Source organism: Dipodomys merriami, unplaced genomic scaffold (genome assembly GCF_024711535.1).
Source record: "Dipodomys merriami isolate MVZ:Mamm:240054 unplaced genomic scaffold, mDipMer1.0.p SCAF_20, whole genome shotgun sequence".
NCBI classification, from domain to species: domain Eukaryota; kingdom Metazoa; phylum Chordata; class Mammalia; order Rodentia; family Heteromyidae; genus Dipodomys; species Dipodomys merriami.
This window is the reverse complement of record NW_027203382.1, coordinates 17,705,144-17,728,553: the sequence shown is the minus strand read 5'-3', so window position 1 is coordinate 17,728,553 and position 23,410 is coordinate 17,705,144.

Sequence of the window (23,410 nt, the reverse complement as noted above, 5' to 3'; positions counted from 1 at the left end):
CTGAAATGAATTTTAGTCCTCTATGGAGTTTACCGCTGAAGTACTCCAGGAAAAATACATGGTGAAAGGAGTAACATTGATCAATATATATTGTATTCATAAACTGATTTGTTAAATGGTGACACTTTTGTACAAATACTTAAAATAATAATTTTAAAAGACCCAAAAGAAATATATTTCTTTTTACTTTCCAACTCATACAAAGAAGCTAATAATTACTACTTTACTCTTAAAGAACATCCTGTTTAAAATATACTTGGATAAATTGCCTCATTTCTCCTTTCTTCCAAATGTGGACAAATGAGCAAATTATACCCCTGCATTACACCTCTGGAATATAATGTACTATCTGAAGAGTAGTGGCCCATTTCACAAACATTGCATCCAGATTGGTTTCATTTACAGCTGAACGACTAAAATGAGTTAAGAACTGGTGGGACACATGTTTTGAGCTGCTTCTTCAGCCTTCAACTTTTCTTTAGCGTCCTGTAAAATTACAATTTTCAGAAAATTCTTGCTTTAATTGTTGATTTTCCACTTTGAAGATTTTATATAATAGTCCTTCATCATACTGATTTTTTTTACATTTCAAATGAAGTCTATCTTTGTTTTTTTCCTTCCTGCAAGGTCTTTTAGCTCTTGTTCTTTTTTCATTCTTCATCTTAAAATCTTAAACTCTCAATTTTACATATTAAACAAGATATACAAATTGTATTCTCATATATATATTATACTTCTCATAAGAATGATGGTGGCTTGTTACAGAGTCTGAATTCACTGGCTCATTTTATCATTTATATATTCTTTATATACAGCTTCTTATGTTCTAGGCATGGGCATTGTGTTAGAGAAAAGGAAATATTACTTAATGTGCTGGCCACAGATATATCATATCCCAAGTTATTTTAAAAAGTAGAGGAAGTCTAGAATATTCTACCATTTATTGGGAAAAGGAACAACATGCAATTTGAGAACTATGTATTTTGAAAGTGGAGAAGAGATCTACCAGTCAATGGAAAAAAGACTAAATCTGCATAGGAAACTCCTTCATACAACTACTTAAAGTTAATAAAAAATATTTTTAAGGTAATTGAAAATTCCTTTGGTTGTATTGGGGAGGAGGAACAGCTATGCTAAATCCTGTAAGATCCTTTTACTTTGAACATTACAGAAAACAAGTTAATTTGAAAATATTTCCATTATAGAACCATGAGAATTTATGAAAATATTTGTAAGCCACCCTATGCTTCAAGCGTATGAAGGGAATCAGTAGTGGGTTTATTATGTATTTATTTTTTAATTACAATATGCATGCATGTAATGAAACTTTGGTTGTAGTTGTCAGGGAATAGGCAGTAGATCTGATTGCTGGAGGAAGCCACTTGTCTCTTTAAACAAAGAGATTTTTCATCTTCATATTTAGGTTTGAATCTAACATCCAAGAAAAATTGCAAGAAGAGTACAGAGATTACTTACATAAGGCTTGTTCTGAACCCTACACTTTTTTAATATATATATTTTTATTGTAAAGATAATGTATAGAGGGGTTACAGTTACATGAGTAAAATAATGAGGACATTTCCTATTGAGCATTGTTACCCCCTCCTTTGTTTTTCTCCTAAGATTCCTTCCCTCCCCATCTCTCCTTTGTTTTTTCCCTACCATCCATTACCTCCACACCTCCCCAACTCCTCCCTCTCCCCTCCCCACCGCAAGTTTAACACTCACTCTCTTTTTTGTTTTATTTTATTTGTTTTATCTATTTTATTAACTGATGTCTCCCTCTCTAGCTACTGCTGTATATTTGTTACCATGTTCACTGTAAAAATTGATGGTTTCATTGTGCCATTTCCACAAATGCATTGACAAGGCTTGGCTTGTGCCTTTTGGAACACATTGCCAACTTCCTATCCTTTACTAACTTGTTACTTTTCAGTATTTTTTAATTTCCACGTATGAAAGAAACATGCAATCTTATTTTTTTCTTTCTGTATCTTGCTGAGCATGATGACATGATGCCCTCCAGTTCCTTCCTGAAAACAGCTGGATTTAATTATTTTGGCTAAATTATGTCCTACAATGAAAATACACAATTCCTCATCCTAATACACATTTCCTCATCCTGCACTGAGCTTAGTTGCTGCAATTATTGCGCCTTAGTCATGAGTATGCAGATCCATCACTTGTGTGCTCACTTTATTTCTTTTAGCTATATATCCAGGAATGGGATAACTTATTCATATAGTATTTCTTTGTTTAGTTCTATAATTATCTTCCATATTCCTTTCCATAGTAATTTGCATTTGCAACAACAGTTTACAAGATTTCACTTTTTCCCACAATCTTTCTAGCATGTCCTTTTTTTTTTATTACTAGCTAGTCTATGTCAATGAGATGGTGAAAGGAGAAATGGAGTGTGTTCTTATACATTTATTGGTACTTTGTACTTTGTTAGATTTGTGTTTATTTAGATCACTTAACCCATTCCGGAGGAATAATGGGAGAGGTTTTAAGACAGAGCTGCGCATTTGGTGTATAAGTATTCTACCACTTCAACCAAGCCCATTGATTCTTATAATTTTTCAGATAGTATCTTGTGAAATTTATCTGAGACTGGCTGCCGATAACAACCTTACTATATTTTTCCCAAGGAGTTGGAATTACATACATGAGCCAAAGTTCCTGCTCTTTCACCCATCTTAATTGAACTATAATATTTTATAGATGCTTAAGTTCTTTATATATTTTGAACACAAATTTTTGTCTTATAAATAGCTGGTAAGGAATTTTCACCAATATATATGCTGACCCTTTTTTCTGCTGATTGTTTCCTTCACAATTTTCTTCAGATGAAGAAAATTTAATAAGCATTATTTGACGGTTAATTTAAAGAAATCAAATGAAAAATAATAAACTAAATGTTAAAATTTTAAAAAGCCTGAATATGTTAGTGTAAAGCTGAAGATATATATCTCACAGGAAGAGATTAAACATGAGAATTTACTTGGGAGCTTAGTTGACACCCTAAACACCTAATATGATTATGTCAAAATGGGAGGACCCAATCTGTGTATATGAATATTTATGTGTATGTAAACATCTGTGTTTATATAAGCATTATAAATTATAACAACATATTATAAACATTACATATAATATATGTAGATATATGATTTACATACAAGACACATATGTCTATTAAGTTTATGTATATATAATTTGTATATAGGTACCTATGTACATAAAATATATAATTTGAATATATATAACAATTATATATAATTAATGCCAGCATATATTCTATAATATTTTCATATTATATGCAACATACAAAACACATGTATTATAAGGCATACATATATATATATATATATACTAGCTCATATTATATATGACATATTTTATAGCAGTTAGCATTAGTAGTTTTTGTTTGTACACATAGACAGAGGCATTTCTAATATCTCTGGGTTAAAAATAAGAGTAAATACAATGACTGATGCACTGTTAAGATCTAATTATGCCTTACATTTTATTTTCACTAAGAAAAACAATTGTATGCACAAGATAGGAAAACCTTGCTCAAATTTTGTAATTGATTTCATCATCATCAAACTTTTCCCTAGTTTGAGATCATTCATCAGTTTATAACCATCCCTTAGGACCTATCTTTTGGAACAGTATGTTATCAGCTATTGCTCTCTATGGTTAGTTGCTTGTAACACAGAATTCCTACTGAGAAACACTCTTAAATAGTATATTAGATTGACAAGAGCAGCTGTTTTGTCAACTTCATTCATTTCTGCACATGATAGACTCATTTAATTCTACTATTTATAGATATATATTTATTATTTATAGATTTCCTTATTTTTTATATCTTTTTTAATTGAACACTATCTTTATTCATTTGTTAATCTGTTTAACATAGCATCCAACAGTTCTGGTAATTTTTTTGTTTTTACTTTTTTAAAATAATATGTTTTTTATATTTTAATATTAATTTGCTGAAATTAGGAAAGCAACTCCATTCATAATAGCCCCACAAAAAATAAAATACCTAGGAATTACCTTAACCAAAGAAGTGAAGGAAGGACCTCTATGATGAAAACTTTAAAAATTTGAAAAAGGAAATAAAAACAGAACTTAGAAAGTGGCAAAAACTCCCATGTTCCTTGATTGGAAAGATCAACATCGTGAAAATGGCAATACTTCCCAAGGCTATCTACAAAGTCAATGCCATACCTATCAATATCCCAACCTCATTCTTCAAGGAAATAGAATAGGCGATGCAAAAATTCATATGAAACAATAAAAGACCCCGAATAGCAAAAACGATCCTCAACAGAAAGAACAGTGCTGGAGGAATATCAATACCAAATTTCAAACTCTACTATAAAGCCATAGTAATCAAAACTGCTTGGTACTGGCAAAAGAACAGACCTCAGGACCAATGGAATAGAATTAAAAACCCAGAAATGAACCTATAGATCTATAGCCATGTAAACTTCGATAAGGTAGCTACAAAAATAGAATGGAAGAAAGCAGCCTTTTCAGTAAATGGTGCTGGCAAAATTGGTTAACTACTTGTAGAAAATTAAAGCTAGATCCTTATATATCACCCTGCACCAGAATCAACTCCAAATGGATCAAAGACCTCGAAGTCAAAGCAGACACTCTGAAAACATTACAGGATGGACTAGAAGAAACCCTAGGTCTCCTTGGCCAAAATTTTCTTAATAGAGACCCAGAAACAACAAATCAAAGAAAGGTTGGACAAATGGATTGCATAAAATTGTAGAGCTTCTGCATGGCAAAGGACATAGCTAGCAAGATTAATAGAAAGCCCACAGATTGGGAGAAGATCTTCACTAGCCATACAACAGACAAGGGTTTCATATCTAAAATATACCTGGAACTCAAAAAAATTAAATCCCCCTACAACAAATCTTCAAAGAAACAACTGCCCAATAAATAAGTGGGCTAAAGATTTAAAGAGAAACTTCTCTGAAGAGGAAATAAGAATAGCCAATAGACACATGAAGACATGCTCAACCTCTCTAGCTATAAAAGAAATGCAAATCAAAACAACATTGAGATATCACCTCACCCCAGTTAGAATGGCTATAATCAAGAACTCTAATAACAACAGATGCTAGAGGGGATGTGGACAGAAGGGAAGCTTACTGAATTGTTGGTGGGAGTGTAAACTTGTTCAACCAATTTGGAAAGTAGTATGGAGGTTCCTCAAAAGACTCCACATAGAGCTCCCCTAAGCCCCAGCAATCCCACTTTTGGGCATTTACCCAAATGATCACAAACAAGACCACACTAAAGATACCAGCACAACTATGTATATTGCAGCATTATTTACCATAGCTAAGATCTGGAACCAACCCAGATGCACCTCAGTAGATGAATGGATCATGAAAATTTGGTATATATACACAATGGAATTCTATGCCTCCATCAGAAAGAATGCCATTGCCCCATTTGTTAGGAAATGAAAAGACTTGGAAAAAATTATATGAAGTGAAGTGAGCCAGGGCCAAAGAAACATAGGTCCCATGGTTTCCCTTATTTGCAAAAACTAGTATATGTTCACTGAGTCAAGCAGAAAAGGTCAGAGAAGTTGATGTTAGGGAAATGAACCCTTAGATATGTATTCAAATGTTTTTTTTTTCTTTCATGCAATTGTTTCTAACACATTTATAAGATTATTTCTTTTTTGCTTTGTATGTCCCTCCCTCACGGTATAACCCCTGCTTTCACTGTATTTGATGTTGTTATAATTTGTGGAGGTAAAGGGAAAAAACAAATTGTTTAAATAGGGATACGGGTGGACCCATTGCAACAATGAGACGTACAAGTCCTTATGTCAAAAACGAACTTTACAACTTTGGGGAGGGGAAGTAGGGTTGGGGGGAGAGGATGTGATGGGAAGGGTAAACAAAGCAGGAGCCTACAATGCTTGACAAGAAATGTACTCATTAGTCAAGCAGAAAAGGTCAGATAATGTGATGTTAGGAAAATGAACCCTTAAATATGTATTTTAATGTTTTCGTTTCTTTCATGCATGTGTTTCTAACGCATTTATAAGAGTATTTCTTTGTTGCTTTGTATGTCCCTCCCCCACAGTGTAACCCCCGCTTTCACTATATTTGATGTCAGTATAACATGTGGAGGAGATGGGGACAAGTCGTTTAAGGATTCAGGTGGACCAGTTGCAACAATGAGAAGTACAAAATGTCATGTCAAAGCAAGCTTTACAATGTCGATGTGGGGGGGGGAGGTGGGTATGATTTGGTGGGGGGAGGGGGGAGGCTGGGAAGGGAGGTGAAGGGTAAACAAAGGAGGAGGCTGAAATGCTTGGTAAGAAATGTATGCATTATCCTGCCCATGTAATTGTAGCCCCTCTGTACAGTATGTTCTCAAATAAAATAAAATAAAATTTAAAAAAAATAAATTAAAAAAAATTTAAAAAAAATCCCCCCCCAAAAAAGAAATGTACTCATTATCTTGCCCATGTATTTGTAACCCCTCTGTACAGTATTTTCACAATAAAAAAAAGATTATTTTGTTGCCCACAGATGAGATTTGATGAATTTTTTACATTTTTTATGATATACTACATTTTAATTTATATTTTACATCTGCTAAGCAGATGATGCAGGTCAAACCAATTTAAAATATGTGTACAATATTGCTATTCTCCATCAAAGAATCCTAAGCAGTAAAGATTTTGAAATTATTGGATTAAGAGCTATACTTCTGAATTTGTTGCTTTAAGACTGGGGCTGTTATGCTAATAAAAGAGTGAAGTTAATTATTTAAATGGTTTTCCAAAGTGAGATAGGGTTAAATTATGTCACTAATTATAAGAAAGCAAGTTTATTACAGATATTTATTCATTTTACTGAAACAAAAATATGTCATCTAAGTGTAAAAATGTTGTATATTGCAGGTACACTTTTTCATTCTGCCAATATATATTTGAAAATTTCTATATCAGAAAAGTCTGTGCCAATTGTTTGTTTCTGGATCTCTAGGTCATGAAAAATGCAGAGAGCTCTCAGTGAACACAATAATCTAGCTTAATGCTATGTCACAAGATAATTATGAAATAGATATTTTTGTTTAATACAAAAACAACTTGAAGAATGATGTTTGTCTTAGTCTCCTGTGGCTGCTGTAACAAATTACTATGATAAACTTGGTAGGTTGTAACAAGGAACATTTTTCAGTCAGTTTTGAATTCAGTCCCAAAATGAATATTTCCTGTCTGAAATCAAAGCACTGGCAGAACTTTATTTCTTTGGGGGCTGTGGGGAGACTCTCAGGGCAAGAACCCTCATCTAGGATACTGGTTGCTCCCCTTGCCAGTCATCACAGCATCTCTCATCCAAGCTTAAGTTGTTACCTTTCTTTCTCTTCCCAGATTCACTGCCTCCCTCTTCTCTAAATTCCTGTGATTATACTTAAAATAATCTAGTAGAACAAGAATCATCTACAGAATAATCTAATAGAATCTCATCTTGAAATATTAATCACATTTCAAATCTTCACAGACTGGAGTTTAAATATTTGGGAAGAGGCACTATTCACTCTATTACACTCCTTTATATAAACCTAAAAACTCTCAAAGCTTTACTTCTTTATACATAAATGATAATTAAGTTGCTAAGCCAAAGCAATCAATAGGTTTTGAGTCACAATCTGGTTTGTGAAAATCTAGGAGTGTGTGAGAAAATAATTCCAGAAGTGTTAAATAATCTTAAGAACTAATGTTGTTTGTGAACTTCTGTATCTAAGATACAGTATAAACTATGACCAGAACAAAATCATCACTATCTCTTTCACTATTTTCCTCTTTCTTATAGAATCCATTTTTCTTTGCTGACTTTGACACCAAATGACTTCCATTTTTTCTATTATCAAACTGGCACACAACATCTTTAACCCTTTTTTGAAATACAGTCATAACTTGATTGATCTCATTAAAAAAATCTAATTTTTCAAATCCATATTTAACTCTATTTCAAATTTCTTTTTCAAAGGAAGAATATAATAATTACACCATGAATTACTCCTTTCTGTTATTTTTGTGTGAAAGTCATAATTCTCAAATAGGTCAAAAAGTTCTTGGATCAGAAACGGTCTCAAATTTGGCTAGGAACATTCTCCTTTCTTTCTTCAGGTCATCCTTTCTTTATGAAACATAACTGACCTTGAAATAAATCTCCAGTGTTGAAGTCTTTTCTTCATTTATTCTGAAGCTGGAATTGGTCATTTTATTGAAACCCAGAATAGAGTGGCTAGACAAATGGAATGTTGGGAAATCTGAGGTTAGGACAATGAATTTATTGGGAACAACTTTGCATTGGTCAGTTAAATAGAGCTCATTCTCCCATTACAAATGCCCAAATAATGCTAAAATAAAGAAAATTAAGAGAAAGTAGTTAGAAATCATCTTACATCCAATGTATTGCAAGAGTTACTTTCAAATTTATTAACTGATTTAGGGGCAGAAGAATGTTAGATACATAGTCAGTAAATGTTAACTGTTTTTGTTAATGTGATGATAATACTCCTAATTGCATCTTTCTAATTTAATTGATCAGAGCAGGGTATTAATGCAATAAAAATATAGATCTTATAGTTAACTGTGTTCCACTTAAGGTACCACCAATTGAGTTTTCACTGCAAAAATTCCCTACTTTTGTATACAATCAACTGTAATAGGGACTGAATTAAAAAGTGAAATCTCTAAAATGATGACTACATTGGAAAGGTAATTCCAACTTTGCTCTTCACTTATTCTGGGTCATTAGTTTCATCTTTACATATGAAAACTAAGGCATTTTATATCTTGAATATAAGACACAGTAAAACACAGTCTTTTTACTTTCCCTTTGTCTATTTATATAAGACTTTTTACACAAAAATATGTAGTAGCATTATTCAAATATTTCTTAAAATTCTGAAGACTCATTTCCATCTTGTAATAATTATATCAATCTTGGAAATTTTGATTATCTGAGGTATGGTTTTCTATAATTGCTCCAGGAAGAGATACCAACTAAGGTAAAATTGCTCATGAAAGTAAATAATTAACATTACAAGTTGCAGGAGACCACTGAAAATTAGTTACAGTAGTCAAATAATCAATACATTAAATTAGATTTTAAAATTTCACTGCTTTGTCTTGTGTTAAATTTATGTAATAAAGTGAAGGAAAGTAATAGAAAAGATAAAATTTTATAAAGATCATAAAGATGAAATTACAAAGATGGCCAGAAGTGTTTCTGGTTATATGAAGAAAACTGAGATATTCGTAGACTTCAAAAATAGAAAAAAGTTAATAGCAAATATCTAGACAGTATATGAGTCCTCATAAAGTAGCTAGAGTTGATTGATTAGAACATTACTGAAAACTAATCTCAGGAGAATTCAGATTGTAATTTTGAATGTGTCATGCCTACATGAAATCCCTAAGCATTCTTCTGTGGATAATTAATTGAATTAATTCCTGCTCTGTCAGCTCAAAAAGAAACTCAAATTTGACATTATATTAGCTTTTTCCTTTTTAACCTGTAGATAGAGGGATTCAATGTCTTTTTCTACTAAATCAACTATGCCTATGCAGTCATGTTTTCATATATACAAGGAGAAAAATAAGTCATTGCATTCATGTGATTCAGCATTTATTAAACACCTACTTATACTTATAGCATTAAATAAGATCTAAGGAATATCAAGCATTTTAGAGTTTCTTCACTCTAGTTTTTGTAAATTAATGCAAATTCATTTCTGATATTAATTGCATGAGTATATTTTGCAAATTATAGAATATTTTCTCTTCTTTTAGCCCACTATGACCTTCAAGAAATTAATAGGCATGTACACATATAGTGTAGTTGTAAGTGTGTTTGATGATACAGTAACAAAATTAAGCAATATATCGTACTCACTATTTTTCCTATATTCCTTGGGAATTCTTACACTTAAGTACCCAATGATTTTAAGAATGTATACCTATACAGAAGAATTAATTCATGCTAATTGAATTATTTCATGCGTGCTTAATGATCTTACCTTAAGATTAATGTAATTTTACCAAATTTATTTTAATGGAAACAAATACAAGATGCTCTACTCAATAAAAATTTTAGAGAAACAAAACATCTTTAATTCCAAATCTTTCATGGTGTACCCATTCACTAAAACTTATTCCTTATTTTTTTGAACTTCCAATTTAACCTGAGTTCTTGCACTATGTAACCTAGGCAGGCAGGACTTTTAATCTTCATTCCCTTTCTTTCTGACTTTTCTCCAACTTCATTATCCAATCTTTTCATTCAATGTCTTACTGTCCCACAGCACCATCTATGTTATCTAGCAAGAGTAAAGCTTGAGATTACTCTCTCTGTTCACAAAAAGACATGCAGTTCGACAATGAGGAATAATAAATTGTTATTGAGTGATCATGATAAAGAAGATACTCCAGTTTCAAAAGCATACTAATTGAAGTAATTATTAGAATAACTGTCAGAATAATTTAACAATTAGTTCCATTTTATAAACTGAGGAGTGAGGATGCACCTGAGTGAAGTGAGGCTCCTTGTAGGTTGTATGTCAGGGCTGTGATTTCCACCCAAAATACCAACTCCTTAACCATATTCCAAGGCTCACTATTTACATGCACTTGTATTATTGTTCTTTACAAATGTGAAACCCAATTGTCACCTGAGAAATGATACAAAATTGAACATTTTAACAATCTGCATCCAAAAATTGCAAATAATCCAATTTGAGATAAACCAAACTCTAATATTATAGCATTTTAAAAGAGCATATTAACTTGACATTATAATAAAGTCCTGAGAAAGCTATCTTTAGTATAAATTGTGACTTCCAAAAACAATTTGCTCAAACCTTATATATTTTCATCATAATCTAATGGTATTTCCCACCTTTATAGGCATGGACATTAAATATGCCCCTGTGCATAAATCCTCTACACATAGGTATATAGGGTATATAATGCTTGTTTCCATTTTCACCTCATATTGAGGTTTACTCCAAAGACACATTTTTGTTTAGTATGCCAGTGCAAGCAATCTGAAGAACTCGTGACTTAACACCTCAAGTCATTCTGCAATATACTGTGACTGATTCTGAGTGTCTGCAGCTGCCACCCTTCAAACTTGGGAAGCCCATCTTGAAAGCAGAAACACATCTCACAGTTCTTCGTTGATATCTGAACTGAAATAGCACTGTTTCCACAACACTTCTAGTGATGGATAATAAACTTAGTAATATTTATACAGAAAAAGATGTTTCTACTAAAATCTGAAGCATGTAAATGAACAACTTTATCCCCAAGTACATTGCATGTGATATCTCAGTTTTCCTTGCTACTATTCTACAGTGGTATACACCTTTAATGTCTGGAAGACAAAAATATACATCACATATTCCTTCAGCTAGAACACTCAATATCAATACTATGTATTAAAACTACACTCATCTGTGTCTGAAAAAGAAAATAAAATTGCCTTGGTTATTATAATGCATGCAGAGACTGGAGGAAGATGATGGAGGAGCAGCTGGAAGCTAAATGAACTCTTGGGAAAGAAAGCAGTTTCAGTGTTCCAGTGAAAAATCCCAGGCTAGAGAGTCACACCAAGTGTGCCATCATAGCATAGAGTTGGCCAGAGAGGAAAATTCAGGTGGCAGCTTGGATAAGGGGACAGATTGTTCTCATTGCCCCGGGGGCACCTGCTATGGCAGCCATATCAACAGACAGAGCCTGGGACAAAAGGCGGAGACAGAGTGCATGCAAGCAGCTTCTACTCATCACCACCACAAACTAAGATGGAGCTTCCCTTCTGCACCATCTCTACCCTGTTGTCCACAGACAGACACAGACCATGGATGACCCCAAAATCAAGGGAAAAACATGAGTACCCCATAAGACATTTCCCATTCTGTCTCACAGAACAGCGTTTGAAAGATATCCCCTCCCCAAACACCTGAGAAGAACACTAGCCTTGATAGTGGCAAAGACTGGGCCAGAGTAGTTAGTGCATAACTCAGGCCTTAGAAGCACACACTGGTAATAATTGCTCAACAGGTCAAAGGAACCTGACCAGTGGGGCTCAGGTCCACTCAGAGAAAAGTTGCCCTTCCCTGGCTCTGCGAACTCTGCCAGGACAAGGTGACTTTCTTCTCTTGGTAAATAGAGCCAGAGGAGGCCCTACCCTTCTAAAGCACCAGCAGCTCTCTCAGCTGCAGGATCGTAAAAGGAAAACTATATGAAACTGGATATAGCGTAAATCCTGAGATTGGCTGCAGGCTGGGCCACAAAATGTCTCAGGAGCTAGCACCTCAGGGAAAAGCTACTGATTGCTGACAGGCCACAACTCCACGCACATACAAGTTCCCTTGCAGTGACTCTAAGCTAGAGGAATCAACTATCTCCTGTGGGACACACACAGCCAATTGTCTACCCACTGAACTAGACTGGCTTATACAGTCCCCTTGTGAGTAAGGAAGAGCTTTGTTCTGTCTGATTAAACAAACTGACAAAAAATATAAGCCACAGGATAACCAAAAACCACAAGCAAATCAGAAGATAAGAGACTCCACCAAGAGACTGGTTATGGACATAGGGGACCGCAAGGTCCCCAAATAAAACAAACAATTCTTTTTTCTTTTTAATTTTTTTCATTATTTTTATTCTATATTTATTATTGTTCTTGTTCCTCTTTTCCCTTTTGGTCTTTTTCTTTTTTCATGTTACTTAATTGCTGTTGTTCATCCCCACATATGTACCTGTCTTTGATTATTAGGCCTTATCCTTCACTGTGTGCATATATAATTTTGTATACGTAATTTGCAATTTCACAACCTTATAACTATAGCATTATTTCCTTATAGTTATGTAAATTAAGTTTTTATTTTTTAAATTTTTTATTTGTTTTACTACATTCCTTTTCGTTTATCTTTTACTCATTTCTTTGTTTTTTCTTCCTCTTTCTGAATTTAAGTGTTAGTTATCTTCTCTCTCTCCCTTTCCCTCCCTACATTCCTCTAGTCTCATTTTCTCCTCACAATTCTCCCTATACCTATTAATTTCTGGTCACTTGACTCCTTCTTTGATTTTCTCAGTCCATTGATACACAGTTGTTGATTGTTGAACTAGGTAGTATTTGTACTCATTTTGACTGTGTCAAAAATCTGTGTATCTACAAGGCTTAGAGTTGGTGCTTGCCTTAAAATAGTGTTCTAGTGTGGAATCACTTTTGCTTTCATACCTAAATGGGCAGAACAAGTCATAAAAACACAAGAAAAATAGCAATTCCAGAAACCTTATCTCCCTCTCATGATAATCATGCAACAGAGCAGTTAATGAATAATCCATAGAAGTGTTCCCAAAATTCTCTACAAACACTACAGGTAATTATGCTGAATGAAAAGATTGAAAGCCTGCAAAGGGATCTATGTGAGCATGACAGGGCAATGATTGTGATGAGGCTAACCAAAGGTTAATAGAGGAATTGCATGAGCTGGAGGAGAATAAACAAAGGTTAATAGAGGCATTCATGGAATCTACAAGCAGAAAGCTTGAGGAATCCATGGAAACCACAAAAGGAATGCTGAGTGAAGCCAACAGATGGAATGAGAGTCCAATGAAACTATGGGCAATCAACTAAAGGATTTGAGAATGAACACTGAAAAATAAATCAAAGAGATAATGAAGTCCACACAAGATCTAAAATAAAAAAATAAAGCTCCAACAAAAATTTGAAGCCATCAGATCTGACCATTTAGAAGGAAAGAAAATAAATAAACAAAGTAGTCTTGACATTAGGTTAGACCATGCAGAAAAAGATCGAATCTCAGGGATTGAAGACAGCCTTGACACTATAGAGAAAGAACAGACAAGTATTCAAGACAAATCCAAGGGGGCTGGGGATGGAGGGATAGGGGAGGATGGGAAGGGATGGAAAGGGAAAAAAAGGAGGAGGCTACAATGCTTGAAAAGAAATGTACTCATTATCTTGCCCATGTAATTGTAATTCCTCTGTACAGTATTTTCACAAAAAAAATTAGCAAAAAAGAGACAAATCCAAGAAATATGATAAATCAATTGAGCAGATAGAAGACACCATCAGCAGGCCTAATTTAAGGCTAATTGTTGTAGAGGAGGACATAGAGACAGAAACTAAAGGTTCAGAGACTTATTTAACAGAATCCTAGCAAAAATCTTCCCAAGCATACACAAAGATAGGCCCATTCAGATATAAGAAGCCTTTAGAACTCCAAATAGACCAGGCCAGAACAGGACACCCCACCGTCACATGGTAATCGACACAGGATCAATAGAGACCAAGGAAAGGGTTCTTAAAGCTGTCAAGAAAAAGATCAATCATCTATGAAGGAAAACCAATCAGAATAAGTACAGATTTCTCAGCAGAGACTATGAAAGCAAGAAGAGCCTGGGAAGTTGTATACCATGCCGTAAGGACAAACAACTATCAACCAAGAGCTAAACTCTCCTTCATAAATGGAGGGACAAATAAAAACCTTCCATGGCGAAGAATAATTGAAACAAAAAGCTGGGAAGGTGGCTCAGTGGTAGAGTGCTTGCCTCACATGCAAGAGGCCCTGGGTTCTATTCCTCAGCACCACATAAACAGAAAAGGCCAGAAGTGGCACTGTGCCTCAAGTGGTAGAGCACTAGCCTTGAGCTGATGATCTCAGGGACAGCCCCCAGGCCAGAGTTCAAGCCCTATGACCAACCGAAAAAAAAAATTCCAGGGGCTGGGAAGGTGGCTCAGTGGTAGAGTGCTTCCCTTCATGCATGTGGCCCTGTGTTCGATTCCTCAGTACCACATAACTAGAAAAAAAAAGACGGAAGTGGCACTGTGGCTCAAGTGGTAGAGTGCTAGCCTTGAGCTGATGATCTCAGGGACAGCGCCCAGGCCAGAGTTCAAGCCCTATGACCAACCGAAAAAAAAATTCCAGTGGCTAGGAAGGTGGCTCAGTGGTAGAGCGCTTGCCTTGCATGCATGTGGCCCTGGGTTTGATTCCTCAGTACCACATAACTAGAAAAAAAAGCCGGAAGTGGCACTGTGGCTCAAGTGGTAGAGTGCTAGCTTTGAGCTGAAGAGCTGAGGGACAACACCCAGCCACAGAGTTCAGGCCCCATGACCAGACCCCCCCCAAAAAATTCCACCAAACTAGCCCTACAAAAGATACTTAAACACTTAAACATGTCCTATACATAGGCAACGAACAAGAGCATGATAAAATCCATGAAACTGCACCCAAACAGAGAATCAAATAATCATAGGAAGAACCCAGTTGGCATAGTCCCCAAGAAGTTGGATAACATGGCAGGAACTACCAAACACCTCTCAGTACTAACTCTCAATATTAATGAACTTAATTCTCCAATTAAGTAGCATAGATTGTCTAGTTGGATCCAAGAGTAAGATCCTTCAATTTTTTGCCTTCAGGAGACACACCTTGACACAAAACAAGTATATTCGAAAGTGAAAAGCTGGAACAAAATCCACCAATGAAACATCCTCTACAAGCCGACTGGAGTAGCAATCCTAATTTCAGATAAAACATACTTCAAATTAAAATTAATGAGAAGACATAAAGAAGGATACTACATACTTATAAAGGGATCTCTCGTACAGGAGAATATAGCAATTCTCAATATCTACTCACCTAATACCAGAGCACCCAAATTTATCCAAGAGAACTACTCTCCCTAAAACCACACATATATTCAAAGACAATAATTGTTGGGATCTTTAACATACTACTTTCCCAGAAAAATCTCAACAGAGAAACCTCGGATCCAAACAACTACATAGATCAACTACAACAACTACATAGATCAACTACACTTCACAGACATCTAAAGAATAATTTACCCAGCAGCATCAGAATACATGTTATTCTCAACAGCACATGGAACTTTCGCCATGATAGACCACATTTTAGGTCATAAAGCAAATGTGTCCAAATTCAGAAGCATTGACATTATGTCCTTTATTCTCTAAGACCACAAGGAAATAAAATTAGAACTCAACTCCAAAAGCCACCAAAGAAAATCCTGTAACATATGGAGACTGAACATCACACAGTTGAACCACCAGTGGGTCATGGAAGAGATTAGAAAGGAAATTCAAATGTTCTTAATATTTAACACAAATGAATACAGAAATTACCAGCTCCTCAGGGACACAGCAAAAACAGTACTCAGAGGAAATTTTATAGCTCCAAGTTCCTACATCAGCAAATTGGAGAGACCTCAAACCAACAATTTAATGATACAACGGAAGCTCCTTGAGAAAGAAACCAAACCCCAAACCAGGAGACAGAAACAAATAATTAAAATTAAATCAGAATTAAATGAATTAGAGTAAAAGAAAACCATAGAAAAAGTCAATAAAACAAAGAATTGGTTCTTCAAAAAATTTAATAAATAATAAAATTGGCAGACTTCACAAATCTTATCTGAAAAAGAAGTCAACACACCCAATTAAACAAAATGAGAGATAAAAATGGAAACATCACCACAGAAACAACCAAGATTCAGAACATTATTAGGGAATACATCTCAAATAATTTTACCATAAGTTTGAGAATCTGGAAGAAATGGAACAATTTCAAACAATATTGATATGCCCAACTTAAACAATGGTGATTTAAACCAATATAACAGACCCATATTAAACATCTAAATAGAAACAGCAATAAGAGACCACTTATCCTCGAAAAGCCCAGGTCCAGGTGGATTCACAGCAGAATTTACAAAGCCTTCAAAACAGAGCTCACTCCAATACTCCTCAAACTCTTTAATGAAATTGAAAGTGAAAATTCACTACGAAACTTTTTCTATGAAGCCATCACAACCCTCATCCCGAAATCAGGTAGAGGCTCATCAAAGAAAGAGAGCTATAGACCCATTTCTTTGATGAACATCAATGCGAAACTTCTCAACAAAATTTTGACCAATTGACTTCAAAAATTCATCAAAAATTTCATACTCAATGATCAAACAGGATTCATTTCAGGGATGCAAAGCTGGTTCAATATGCCCAAATCAATTAATATAATTATCACATCAACAAGAGAAAGGATAAGAAGCATATGATTATCTCAATAGAAATCATAAAAAGCATTTGACAAGATCCAAAAATCCTTTGTGAGGAAAACTCTGGAGAAACTAAGAATCCATGGAACATTCAATATAGTAAAGGTTGTTATGACAAACCTACAGCCAGCAGTATACTTAATGGGAAAAAGCTAAAGCCATTTCCTCCTCAATTTAGTATTAGAATACCTAGTTAGAGCAATAACACAAGATGCAAACATAAAGGGGATCCAAATAGGGAAAGCTGAAGTGAAACTCTCCCTCTTTGAAGATGACATGATCTTGTATTTAAAGAACCCCATGGACTCCAAGCCCAAGTAACTTGAGCTGATCCAAACCTTTGGCAAAGCAGCAGGGCATAAAATTAACCAACAAAAATCAATGGCATATCTGTATACTAATAATGCGAGTGTGGCTGAAATAAGGAAAGAAACTTCTTTGTAATAGCCCCACAAAAAATACAATACCTAGAAATTAATCCTTAACTAAGGAATTGAAGAACCTCTATGATGAAAACTTTAAAATCTTTAAAAAGGAAATTAAAGCAGAACTAAGGAAGTGGTAAAAACTTCCCATGCTCCTGGACTGTGAAGATTAACGTTGTGAAAATGGCAACACTGCCAAAGACTATCTACAAATTCAGTGCAATACTCATCAATATCCCAACCTCATGAAATAGAAGAAGCAATCCAAAAATTCATATGGAAAAATAAAAGACCGTGAACAGCACAAACAATCCTTAGCAGAAAGAACAGTGCTGCAGGAATATCAAAATCAAATTTCAAACTCTGCTACCAAGCCATAGTAATCAAAACAGCTTGTTACTGGCACAAGAACAGACCTGAGGACCAATGCAATAAACGTGAACACCTAGAAAAGAACCCACAGTCCTATTGCCACCTAATCTTTGATAAGGGAGCCAAAATTAGAATGGAAGAAAGATAGCCTCTTCAGTAAGTGCTGGAAAAATTGGATAAACACCTGTAGATAACTCAAGGTAGATCCTTATATATCACCTTGCACCAGAATCAACTCCAAATCCATCAGACCTTGAAGTAAAAGCAGACACCTTGAAAATACAACAGGAAGGAACAGGAGAAACTCTAGGGTTCCTTGGCAGAGTCCAAAATTTCCTTAATAAAGACCCAGAAACACAACAAATCAAAGAAAGGTTGGAAAAATGGGATTGCATGAAACTGCAGAGCTTCTGCATAGCAAAAGCCATAGCTAGCAAAATCAGTAGAAAACCCATGGATTGAAAGAAGATCTTCACTAGCCATACAACAGAAAAGGGACTCAAATCTAAAATATACTTAGAACACACACACACACACACACACACACACACACACACACACACACACACACACACACACACATCACCCTACAGCAAATCCTTAAAGAGACAACTGCCTGATTTATAAGTGGGCTTAAAGAGAGACTTCTCTGAAGAAGAAATAAGAATGGCCAATAGACACATGAAGAAATGATCAACTTCTCTGGCCATAAAAGAAATACAAATAAAAACAACATGAAGATTCTACCTCATCCCTGTTAGAATGGCTATAATCAAGAAACCTAATAACAACAGATGCTTGAGTGGATGTGGCCCAAAGAGAACCCTACTTCACTGTTGGTGGAAGTGTAAATTTGTTCAACCACTCTGGAAAGCAGTATGGAGATTCCCCAAAGACTGCACATAGAACTCCCTTATGACCCTGCAATCTCACTTTTGGGCATTTACTCAAAGGATCACAAACTAGGCCATACTAAATGTACCATCCAACTATACTTATTGCAGCATTATTCACCATAGCTAAGCTTTGGAACGAACCCAGATGCCCCCAATAGATACCTGGATCAAGAAAATGTTATAGATATACATAATGGAATTCTATGCATCCATCAGAAAGAATGACATTGTCCCACTTGTTAGGAAATGGAAAGACTTGGAAAAAAAATCGTAGTAAGTGAAGTAAGCCAGACGCCAAAAAATATAGGTCCCATGGTTTCCTTTATTTGGAATAATTAGTATATGTCTAGGATATTTTTATCAGATAAGTGGAAAAATTCAAAAGCTATATACATATGACCATATAAGATGATGCTAAGTGAAATCAACCCTAAGATATGGACCTAAGAGGTTTTGCTTTGATATTGTTTTCAATGTACTACATGATATTCTTTTGTTCCTTTTGTATGTTCTTCCCCGTAGAGTATATCCCCTGTTGTCACTTTATTTGATTTTGGTACCCTAATTTTGTGTGTATATATATATATATATATATATATATATATATATATATATATAATTTGGGAAGGGGAAGGGGTACAACAAAATGCTAAAATAAGGATACAGGATGACCCATTGCAGTAATGATACTCATAAGACATTATATTGGAAATGAACTTTACAACTTCGGGGTGGGGAGTGGTGGAAGAGGGAAGCGATAGTAGGAGAAAAACAAAGGAAGGTATAACAATGCTAGACAAGAAATGTACATATTACCTTACTCATGTTACTACCCTCTCTGTGCAACATCTTTACAATAAGAAAATGAAATAAATAAATAAATAAATTCTACATATTTTAGTGAATATTTAATTCTGAAAGAGATGTAATGTTATAGATCTCATATCTAATGACAGATGGATCATTTTATAACCATTTAGATAAAGTTACTTCAGCCAACATTAGGAAATAAAAATAATGGAGCACAGGTCTGGGTAGCTACTAAAGAGGCTGAGATAGCAGTATCCCAGTTCAAAGAAGGCTGGCTAAACAAATCTCTGAAATTCTTTTCTCCAGTATAAAGTAAAGGTTGACTTGTGACTTGAGTAGTAGACCACTCACCTTCAGTGCGAGCATGAGGCCCTGAGAATAAGCCCCAGTAGTGCCAAGCAAAGTGGTAATGGATATTTTCAGTTTTACTGAATAATTCCTATTAGTCAAGACTATGGATGAAGAATAGATACATTTTTTATTGTTTAGTATTCATAAAACCATAAGGTCTGGTTGCAAATTGTAGCTAGTAAGAGGAGTTTGTCTAGTGAGATTAAATATCAAGTGAAGCATTATTCAACTGTTTTTATTCTTTAGATTTTACAGTCCTGGCTGCAGAGCCTGGACTCCAAAAATATTTGATATAGATCCTGATGATGTGGGTATTTATAATAGATTCATGAAACTAATATTTTCTATTAAAGTACTATTACTAGTCATATTTTATTCATAAAATGATACAAACTTTTGTGTATCTAATATATCATTATATATACTATTTGATAATATATGTATATATTATGTATATATTCAATGTAAATGTTTCATAATATCATTATGAAATATATGTGTTTTATTTATTTTATTTAAAAAATAAAATAAGCCAATTGAGATCAAGAAACCAAAGTTTCCCTGGTCTTTTTCTGAGTGTCATACTTCAATTCTATATTTTATGGCCTCTTTTTTGGAAACAGAAAATATCAAACTAAATTAACTTACATTGGCTTATATCTAAGAAAATTTGAGAATTTTGATTTTTTTGCATAATATTAAGATAAATGGTGTTTTCTCCTGTATATTCTTTCTGTACTTTGTTTTTGCTCCTTCTGGCTGTTCTCCCCAGAAGTAACAGAGCTATCAGGATCTGATTGTACATCTCTATACCACACTGCTTTTCACCTTTTAGTATTACTGGTTATTGTACAGAATTCTAGCTCTTTGTGATTTAAGAAGTAGCTTCTATGATTCCCCCAAACAGCTATGTCCCATGGGATGTCAACTATTGACTAATGGGTCCTCATCAAGGTTTGTCTCAGTGGCCCTTGCATGGGAATTGACATTATTACCTGAATGAGGAACAGTGCCTCCATGTGTGGGAACTTCCAGGGGAAACATTTCATGTCACAAAATGTTTTTGATTCTTTAGGTACAACAAATTTTTTCTAACAGTAAGAGGATCTCCTTTTTATGGAGATCAATGCAAACATTGTGGTGTGTTATTTATCCAGAAAATGTCCATCTTATGTATACTAAATATGTCTAAGTCTCCATTTAAAAATGTACAGCCAAAACTGTAACCTTACAATCACTGTATAGCTCTTGAAAAAGTCGTAGCACTTTCTAATTTAGGCAATTCATTTTATATAAATTTCTACATTGTCATGTGTTCTTTGACATGTTACAATTAATTGAAAAATTTATGTACATCTGTTTTCCTTCTCTAAATCATTAGTCTTATAAGTAGATTGTTTTTCTTTTTAAAATTTTTATTGTAAAGGTAATATACAGAGGGGTTACACTTCCATAAGTAGGTATTGTGTCTGTCTCTTAAGTTTAAAAAGGAAAGAAACACCTCAAGTAAAATTTTAAACGATTTATAAATGAGAATTTCGACATTCATCCCATCAATTGTGTCTAGTTAAGCACAAATTTATGAGACAGATGTTCCTCAGATGAATAAAGAGAAAAGAAGTTGACTAATGTAACCCATAAAACTCAGTGTGGCATCTATTAGGGCTCAGAGCTTCTTAGTAGTTTGGGAGATGAAGCAGATGTTCTGCGGAATAGAAGACAATAAGTAGAACATGAAGACATGCAGCCACACGGCTACATCTGTGCCTTTCACTGACTTGATATTTTTGAGAAAAAAAGATAATTTTTCTATCTTCCTTGCTTTAATTGTTTTCTGTAATTTTGTCATTGAGATACATTTTTTACCTCATCATTAAAGCACATTCCAAAATCAATGGGATAACATAGATTTTATATTGATTAAGTCAACATATGAAGCAGGCAAAAACAAGCATGAAGATAATTTCCTGCTATAAAAGATAATATTGATCAAGTGAGACATTTCTGGAAAGTAATTAAATCTCCTCTAAATTAAGGTCTTTTGAGTTATTTACAGTATTGGAATTTGTATCCAGTTTTCTGAATATAATCCATAACAAAGTGTGTTCCTTGAAACTAGAGTCCTCTTTATTTTCATATGTGTAAATGCTTAATTCATTCAAGAATCTATTCCTTAAAATTGTTTCTGTGAAACTAGGAGAGTAAAAGAAGTAGGGATGGTGTTTAAATACCCTTCGTTTCCATGGTACAATAGAGCAGTGAAATTTGTTGAAATTGTTTCAGGAAGAGAGAAAAAGAGGAATATTATAGAAGATAATTTTGGGGGGGGGGGGGTCCGGTCGTAGGGCCTGAACTCTGGGCCTGGGCACTGTCCCTCAGCTCTTCAGCTCAAGGCTAGCGCTCTACCACTTGAGCACAGCACCACTTCCGGCTGTTTTCTTTTTGCTTATGTGGTGCTGAGGAACGAACCCAGGGCCTCAGGCATGCAAGGCAAGCGCTCTACCACTGAGCCACCTTCCCAGCCTCTAGAAGATAAATTTGAAGTACATAATATGCATATACAGAAATATTGCATGAAAATCCTTTGTACACTAATACATGCTAATGAAATAAAAAAAATTCTATTCCGTTTTACTTTTGTTTTCCTTGGTTACAGTCATTTGACTACAGTGGGCATCTAGCCTTTTATGAGTATTGTGGAAAAAAGAAAATTCCAAGCATTTAACTTTCTTCAAACTGTTAGAAATATAATTAAACAGATTGAGATTGTAAAAATAATATAAAATTGTGAAAAGTTTCTTACTGATTTAGGAAATGTCAGACCCAGGCAGTATTTATTAAGGTACATTCATATTTAAGTGTGTCTGTCTACCATCAACCAATCATCTATCTATATCTATCATCCATTTATAGATCCTTCTATCATCCACATATTTATCTACTTAACTGTCTCTCTGCAAACTCGCACCATTTTGCCCCAGTTGGACCTCAAACTCAAAGACCACTACTTCAAGCATTTCAGTGTCACTCCCTCAACTCATCATTTTGAAAATATATATTCTAGCTGAGTTTAAGAACTCAGGTAGAACTCTTTTCCTATATGTTCAATCATTATTTAAGGTGATGGTATTATCTCTTTTGTTTTATTGATTGCAGAGTTTTGGACACAGATCCTTATAGCATGGATCTCAGGAATTTATAATTCAGAAGAGTGACTAGAACTCCATATTCATTTTCCCATGTTGTAGACCATCTTCTATCATTCTGTATATGAACAGACTTCTTACACAATTACTATTTTTCTTTCTCTCAGAGGATGAAATGTACAAAGATGCTTATTGGATAAATAAAAAACAATATTTTCTGTAAAAGTGCCC